Below are 6,949 nucleotides of genomic sequence, written 5' to 3' on the forward strand. Positions count from 1 at the left end.
TAGGTCCCACAGCCAAAAACGAAACCTAAGGTTTTTTGAGTGACATCACTTACTCTACCTTTAATATTAATATATTATTATTATTATTTTGGGGGTCCTTGACATGAAAAGGTTTGAGAAGCACAGCCATGGCATAGAGTAGATATGCAGTGTCGCTACACCAGAACAGGACTGTATAGTACCATCATATTAAGTCAGTGGAAGTTGCTCAGTGGCGTTTTGAAGCACCCACAGGGACCGTCTATTTCTGCCTTTTGGGGAAATGCAACCGAGCGCTCAATGTTATAAAGCCCAGCAGCTGCACGGGGGTTTCCTCGTCATGAATCCACGGGGTCCGCCTGCAGTCCTTCCTCTTACCACTAGGGCCCAGCGCTTCAACGTTGGAGTGCCTCACTGGCCCCTTGAGTCCCATGCATGAGGTGTATATAGGATAATTTAGTGCAGTGGTTCTCAAAGTGGTCGTCCGGCCGGGGACCCCCAGGGGTCTTTGAGGTGTTTCCAGGGGGTCCCCCATGCACTCTGCAGCTAAATAGAACAACTGATTGAGTGTATACCATACCAATGCAGGCTATCGGACCAGAACTGCATAATAGGCAGAACCAACATGTGTCCGCACAAATCTTTGAATATTCTTTCAGAGCGTTTTTTTTTAACTCAAATCTTTTGCTTCTGCACATGACATTAGAAACAGAGGTTTTTCAGAAAACTGTTAGGATTCAGAAGACATTTCTTTTAGAAGAACAAGAAATCAGCAGTGTACCGTGCCGTAAGCCGCAGCAGGTGGGCGCTGCATGCGCGTTGTTTGCACTCAGAGAGTTATTCGATTAGAAACGGAGGATTTTTTGCTGTGTACAATCAAAAGAGGGGTTTATTTTCCACTATATAAATGAGAGTTATATTATGTCTTCTCTTATAGTTGACAGATTCAGCCACAAATCCGTCGATATTCCTATACAACAAACCCTCCATCTGAGCCGGTGACGGAGAAGAAGAGAGGCGAGGAGAAAAGTGTATAGAATAAAACTGAAGAGGGGAGATGATATTTAGACGAAAACAAATTATGCATTTTTACAGAGCAAAATTTCAGTTTTAAAGATGTTTCTTTTTTTTAAATAAACGAAACAAACCAACATGCAGTGTCCTGTGTTTGGTGTTCGTTTGATTCACTGAAATTTGGTTCACTTGAAAACGTTAGAGATGTATACATGTATTAGAGATCTATCATAAAATGTGTTGTACACTGTATGTGACGAACAATCTGTATACACTAGACTACATGTTGTACACTGTATGTGCCGAACAATCTCTGTATACACTAGACCAGGGATACTCAAATAGATTTACCTGTGGGCCACATTACAAAAATGGCAAGGGGCCAGGGGCGAGTAGATAAAATTACGACATTAATGATACTTGATAACTTCTCTCTTTCAATTGCTTTATTTTCGCAAAATGTATCAAAGTACAATGTGCATGCACACAATATGTAAATAAATAAATGTGTTACATTTTCTTGCATAAACACAAAGAGCTGTTTCCATAACTGCACAAATTATTGCACATAACATGAGTAGCTGTTATAATAACATAACATGAGTAGCTCTTTGCCTGCCTGCCTGCCTGCCTGCCTGTCTGTCTGTCTGTCTGTCTGTCCATGAGTAGTTATTTGTCTGTCTGTCAATGAGTAGCTGTCTTACTGTCTGCCTGTCTATGAGTAGCTGTCTGCCTGCCTGTCTATGAGTAGCTGTCTGTCTGCCTGCCTGCCTGTCCAATTGTCCATGAGTAGCTGTCTGTCTGCCTGTCTGAGTAGCTGTCTGCCTGCCTGCCTAATTGTCCATGAGTAGCTGTCTGTCTGCCTGTCTATGAGTAGCTGTCTGCCTGCCTGCCTAATTGTCCATGAGTAGCTGTCTGTCTGCCTGTCTATGAGTAGCTGTCTGCCTTCCTGCCTGTCCAATTGTCCATGAGTAGCTGTCTGTCTGTCTATGAGTAGCTGTCTGCCTGCCTGCCCAATTGTCTATGAGTAGCTGTCTGCCTTCCTGCCTGTCCAATTGTCCATGAGTAGTCTGTCTGTCTATGAGTTGCTGTCTGCCTTCCTGCCTGTCCAATTGTCCATGAGTAGCTGTCTGCCTGCCTGTCCAATTCGCCATGAGTAGCTGTCTGTCTGCCTGTCTATGAGTAGCTGTCTGACTGCCTGCCTGTCCAATTCTCCATGAGTAGCTGTCTGTCTGTCTGCCTGTCTATGAGTAGCTGTCTGCCTGCCTGCCAGCCAGCAAGTTGGTTAACAGATAATAAATTGTTATGGCTGAGTAAAATAAAATACAATAAACACAATTTGCCTGAAAATAGATTACCCAGCTATGACCTTTTTCATGAAAAAAAATGAGTAGTGATATGGCTGACTGAGTAAAATAAAACAATCTACCTGAAAATAGATAGCTATAAGTGAAGAGCAATTTCCGCAATTTCCGCAATTACCATTTCCGCAATTTCCTTTTCCGCAATTTCCTCAATTTCCATTTCCGCAATTTCCGCAATTTCCGCAATTACCATTTCCGCAATTTCCGCAATTTCCATTTCTGCATTTCCGCAATTTCCATTTCCACCATTTCCGCAATTTCCGCAATTACAATTTCCGCAATTTCCGCAATTTCCATTTCCGCAATTTATATTTCCAACTATTAATGGCAGCTGGGTTTCATCATTCAAATAAAATAGAATTCTGTCCGTTTAGCTATAAAATTATGTCAGGGAATAGGGATACACAGTATATGTCTTTCATTTGCATTGCATCTCCCCCCCAAGCTTTTATTTTCCTTCGAGTAATAGTACATCTCTAATAGTATTACTTATAATAATGTAATTAAAGATAACTTCATTCAGATTTATTTATTTTTATTTCATTTTCCAGATTTTTTTTTCTTCTTTTTATTTTTTTTTCATTGGTGGTCATAATGGTCCCGCGGGCCTGATGTGGCCCGCGGGCCTGAGGTTGAGTATCACTGTTCTAGGTGAAAGATCATGCCACTGATTGAGAACATTATTTCCACCTGTGCTGATTAGCAAGATCCCCTGCAGCCTATTACAAGTCCCCTCCTAAAACTTTAGTTTAGTTTGTATTTGTTGACCAAATTGTCACTATAGGCCTATTTAGTCTTGGTTTTAGTCATCGTATAGCTTAGTTTTAATTTAGTTTCCATGTAGTTTTCGTCAGTGAAAAAAGGTAGTCGACGAACATTTTTTGTCATAGTTTTAGTCGACGAAAACAACATTGTGTTGTGTTGTAGTAGGGCAGGCGGTTGTTACACAGTATCCAATCTGAGAATCCCATCGTCAAATATTCGGGAAAACAGCGCCTCCCCTGTTGTTCTTGAGAGACTACAGTATCAGAGTTGTCAAAGTCTTCTTGGCCCCCGGCTCTTCATTCATATAACATGATACAACAGCGCCCTCCTGTGTTTGAAGCGCAACACTGTCCTATATTGAGATCACGATTGAGATACAGAAGTGGCAAGAAAGAAAGAAAGAAATGCTATTCGCCCAGGGGGTTAGCAACCTTTTTGACATGAAGTGCAATGTTTTAATTTTCTTATAGACATAAGTTCAATGATGAGTTATGACACCACATCAAAAATGTAATATGTCCAACTGTTTTTGATTGTCGATGGGCTATAACCTACATAACAACCTTTATTTTTTTCTTTTTGTCAGGCATTTAACCCAAGTATCTCTCCTACCTAGACCACACATGGACCACTGGCGGCCCCCCCACCATCACCTAATGCTGCCCGCAAGTTATCACAAATTATGTTATTGATTTCAGCTGTTACAATTTCAAACATGCAAACATGACCCGCTTTAATTACGTCAGTCTAAATTAGTAGCTGAATGTCACTATAGGATTAAAAAGAATGTCTTTTTTTATGTCCAATGTATGAAGTATTTGTTATAGTTCTTCAGGATTTCAATTCAAATATAGCTAAAAAATAGCTGATCTACAAGCTCAAAACGTGTCGCAGAGCTTGTAGATCAGCTATTTTTGCTACGACTGGAGTGAGTAAAATATAGTCGTCAAGTCATAATAAATTATCGTCAAAGTTGCCTATAGACTCCCTTCCCAGTCAGAGTTATCCATTTATTGATGTAGAATAATGTGCAGGATGTCATTTGTATATACAGTATGTGAGGGCACTTCATTTAACGGACTAAACCTTTTTTTAATGCTTAATTAACACACTCCCATGTGCCAATGTTGCCACCTGTGCCTATAAGGTTGCCTATAAGAAGTGAAGTGTGGTATATCATGACAAGGAAGGAGAAATTCCTTCGTCAAAAAAGTAGAGGAACAGATATAAGTATACGTATATTATTGTCAGTCCTCTGACTCCCGACTAGTGAAGTCTTATATGAGTGTGGCCGCTTCAGTCTAAACGTCTAGCTCACTATAAAACAACAAATGAACTTGTGACAGACACCATGAGAAAACAAAGGTCAGGTGGATTATCTATTGCACGTTAACTTCATTATCTATACAGAGAGGCAAATACAGGCCCCATAAAACTCGGCTCTATAAACACATTAAGCACATTTAACAACAATATCGTATAAACACTGATATGAGATGATAAAGATAATGTTTTGAAGCATGATGAATGTGAAGGAAAAAAAATATATAGGCCTGTATTTGTATTATTGTATTATTATACGTAGGTCTACATAATACACCATACAATACATGTTGTATTCGTTATTTTCACTAGCTTTATACGTTTCTGGGGAAAAAAAGAAAATATTCACCTATAAGGGTTTTGTTTTCAATTTTTTCATTATGTGTCTTCAGAGACTTTAATCCTAACGTTAGTCACTTATGATTGTTTTGGATTACTAACTTCACCACATATTAGAAGATGCAACAGTTAGACACTACTACTACTACTACTATGAGAATGCTACTGTATATTGTTGCTTGCATAAACTGTTGCGTAAGCTGTAAAACAACCTGCTGATGACATGTCGATCGAGGGAAATGATGATGTAATTTACAACCCTCACTGGGAAAGCATAGGGAAGGAGAGAGATAGAAAGTGAATGAGGGGGAGAAGGAAACGCCGGACGTGTGTCGTGTTTTGATAACACGTTCGAAACCATCAACGTCACTAGTCTAACACATGCCTATGCCATGAAACCGGTCTAGCCTGTCTGAAGACAAATGTGTGTCACAGACATGAAAGAGATGGGAGGAAACCGAAATAGCAGGTAGAGATATTTGTAAGAGATTTTGTAACCCATTGTTCACCCCTGTGTCAATTATCTAATGTGATCCTGGGCTCTACACACCCTCCACCAACCTGGGGGGTGGCAGCGGACTGACATCATGCTTCCTTCTATGCATGAGGAGTCCAAGCTGCTTCTTTTCACCTGACAGGGGGGGAGTTTCCCTGGTTGGACGTAGCACGTGGAAGGACTATGTTATTCCGACCAGTTCCTTTCCCCTCCATCAGGCGCCCCGGCTGGCCAGGGGGAGGCAGTTGAGGGTGCGTTCGGAAATGCGCCCTGAACGCACTGGTGTGCTCTCTTGTCGTTCGTTTATTCAGTGCACTCGGTGCGTTGTCGTTCGAAAATCCAGTGCGCTGCGCACCGGGTGTGCCGAGTGCCCGCACTGAGCGACCCGGCTACCCTGAAGCTGGGGTGGTCCGGTGAGAATGCGTCGCAGCTGTGGTCGTTCATAAATAAGGCACACTGAATGCACTCTGTGACGTCACCGCCCACCACACTCAAGAAACTGGCCACATTCCCGGTGCGCATTTCCGAACGCACCCTTAGAGACCAGGATTACTGCATGTTTTTTGTGATTGTACCTACCCTAGGGGACACGGGGAGAACATGCAAACTCCACAGAGAAAGACCCTTTCGCCAACTCCACCTCGGGTATGGGGGAAGTCATAATTTAACTTAGGTTTCTGGTGGAAGGACTTCAGTGTTTTGTACCATACAATTGTATGTAAGTACAAAACAAAGAATCAAGGTTCAAGGTTCCTTATCATTTGTCTTAGACAAAGGGCCCGCATACAAACGTAGCCCTTATGCCCTGCATGTCACCGCAGAGCAGTGCCACATACATCTTTCTTGCAACATCAAACGACCGCCTTCTTCAAGTGGCAAGCAAATGTTCCTTATTTTATGAATTAAAAATAAATAAATAGTGAAAATAGTCAATCTACAAGCTCACAACGCGTCACAATGTGAGCTGTTGTGAGTTTGTAGATCGGCTATTTTCACTTGTTTTGGTCCCAGTGAGACATTACATTTCTCTTTTGGGCCTACAAGCTAATAGTTTGGGAACCACTGCTGTAGAGATCATGACAGTTTCTCTGCGTCAATCAAACCACAGGCAGACAGACGGACCTGACCAACACTTCCTCTCAAGTGGAAACTGAACTGTGGTCCTAGACCATATACAGATCTGACATGCATGTCATGTGGTCTGGCCTTCCACACATGCTGCACTATAGTAGACTAGACCTGCACCACACTGGGCCCATTTCTTCAGAAGAGGAAAGTCGAAATCAAAATGGAAGTGGTGACCCATCAATAAAATGTTTTAACCTGCATGCGTCAGAAATCTGGCTATAGGTTAGGAATTAATTCAAATTGACAAAATCTGTTGGGATGATCAACACAAACATAGAAGATAAAAGTGAAGACGCGGAAAAGTGAGGCCGCAAATTTTGATTGGCCAGAATGAGATGATGTATGATGATAAGTTATTATTAATGTGGCACTATGTGCAACTTCTTTTATGAATCAAATGTAATTTTCTACCTATAATGTATACAATATCGGTGTGGTTTTATTTCATCTCCCTCCATGGTCTATAGACATTTAGATCGTGTCAAAGGTCATGTCTCACCAATCACCTAGACCAGTGGTTCCCAACAGGGGGTCAAGGGAC

The sequence above is a fragment of the Protomyctophum bolini genome (assembly GCF_963924005.1).
Source record: "Protomyctophum bolini genome assembly, chromosome: 11".
In the NCBI taxonomy this organism is placed as follows: Eukaryota; Metazoa; Chordata; class Actinopteri; order Myctophiformes; family Myctophidae; genus Protomyctophum; species Protomyctophum bolini.